This window comes from Camelus bactrianus, chromosome 18 (assembly GCF_048773025.1).
Source record: "Camelus bactrianus isolate YW-2024 breed Bactrian camel chromosome 18, ASM4877302v1, whole genome shotgun sequence".
Classification (NCBI taxonomy): Eukaryota; Metazoa; Chordata; class Mammalia; order Artiodactyla; family Camelidae; genus Camelus; species Camelus bactrianus.
In genome coordinates, this window is record NC_133556.1 from 33,735,917 (window position 1) to 33,738,037 (window position 2,121).

At 45.1% G+C, this 2,121-nt stretch overlaps 1 non-coding gene across 1 annotated transcript; it reads right to left on the reverse strand.

Moving 5' to 3' along the window:
* Positions 1-458: 458 nt before the first annotated feature.
* TRNAP-AGG (transfer RNA proline (anticodon AGG)) lies at positions 459-531 on the reverse strand. The gene has a single exon. It is a non-coding gene; the product is annotated as a tRNA-Pro (tRNA).
* Between the last annotated feature and the right edge of the window lie 1,590 nt (positions 532-2,121).

Here is a 2,121-nt window from a genome sequence, read left to right on the forward strand (position 1 = left end):
AGGGAACCCCTGAGCGCTGCCTCCCAGAGGGTGGGGCAGCAGGGCTCCGGGGTTCACCGTGTTGTCTCAGGTGTCACTGCTTCATCCCTTTTTATGGCTGAGTGCTATCCCATCATAGGGCCAGACCACATTTTATTGATCTGTTCATCTATTGATAAATATTTGGGTTGTTTCTACTTTTTAGCTATTACGAATGCTGCTGCTGTGAACATTTCTGTACAAGGTTTTTTTTTTTTTTTTTTGGGCATAAATTTTCGATTTCTTGAATCAATACCTAAGAGCAGAACCACTGGGGCCTGGTAACTCTGTTTTGGTAACTGTTGAGTTTTAATAAAATGCTTGCGAGTTTCGTATCAGTGCATTTTATTACTTATTTATTATTTTTGTTTTTGTGGGAGGAGGGGGAGGTCATCAGGTCTATTTATTCATTTGGTAGTAGTTTGTTTGTGTTTTTTTGACGGAGGTACCAGGGATTGAACCCAGGACTTCGTGCATCCTAAGCACACACTCTACCACTGAGCTATACCCTCCCCCTTTTATTACTTATTTTTAAAAATAAATATTGTATTATCCACAGAAGTTAATTCACAGAACTCTCAACTACACAGTCAGCCCCGCCATTCGCAGGTTTGGTCAGTCAGTTCCTCAAGGCCGGGAATCTCTTTGGGTGCAGTTCGTGTCTCCAAGCCCTGGGGCTGCTTTGTCTCCCAGAAGTAGACTCAACACACACAGGTGGGCTGTGATGGGAAGACGAAGGAACCAGAACACAGGCTACTTCCACTCTGTCATTCTGTGTGACACTGGAAGCTTTTATTTGTGTCTGGAATGTAAAAGAGTAAAGCAGCGTGTATGGGACCTGCGAGGCGTAATATTTTTGTTTGGAAAGGAGACGTTTTAGTTCACACAGGAAATCTTTTACTGAACTCAGTATCTTTGACATTGAAATGTAATCTTCGCGTCTGTCAGTTTTGTATCAAAACTAAAAAACGAACCAAGAATATCATAGTTATTGGCAATATTGTTGTGTAGAGGAGGAAGGTGTTTTAAAAAATTGTCTACTTTTGGTGTCAAATACAGGAGGCGCACCACTGCTTAAAGATCCCTCATCCACCACTAAAAGATCTTTTTTTCAATCTCTTGTAAGGTGCACTGATGGAAAACTCATTCTCTTTCTGAAATCTCTGTGGGAGGTGGAGTAGGGGAGGCTGGGGAGATGGGGAAGGGAAGACCAGACTGACCCCAGGCTTGGGGTTCCCAATCCTCCACCAGCTCCACCACCCAACCTTTGGAGACTGCAGACTCGGCACTGCACCATTTTTCTCTGCCTGGACTTTGCTGTTTTGAGATGGCTGCCTGACTCCCACAGGCTGTGAAGGGACCGCTCCACGTCTGTGAATTTAATGTGAAACCCATCTGTCTGCAGAGGGCAGGCAGGGAGATTGCCTTAGGTGATGGCCAGAGCAGTGCTGTCCAGGGATAGAACTTTCCACAGCCATCACATCGACTCAGCAAGCATCCCTTGGCTGCCCCCTGTGGGTGGGTAGGTATCTGTCACCTGTGCCTTCCCAGCGGCCAAAATCAGTGACTGGAAGTGGCCCCAAGCAGTGCTTAGGAAACCAGCAAAATACGGAAACACACAGGAAGGACAGAAAAAAGTCCAGAAAGAAGCTACTTTCTTTCTTTTTTTAATGGAGGTACTGGGGTTTGAACCCAGGACTTTGTGCATGCTAAGCACACTCTCTACCACTGAGCTACACCAACCCCTGAAATCTACTTTCCATTCAGCATCCACATCAGTTTGTATTATTCAAGAACACAAGTTACATTTTACCAATAAAGCTTTTTTTTTTTTTTCCACTTGGCATTTCAGAAGATATCCTTTTGGGGCTTAGAGCCCTGGCCCTGGCTGGTGTCCAATGACCCAACAATCTTTCTGGAAATCTCCCTGCGGATACACACATACCTGTGTGCTCAGCCACATGCACGCGTGTGCTCATGGATTATAGCAGTGGAAAAAGTGGAACGACACGTCCCTCAGTACAGGATCGCTAACGCAATACAGAACACCTACTGTATAGAGTTCTCTTCATCCTGAAAAGAAGTCAGGCCTTTATTTGGTGA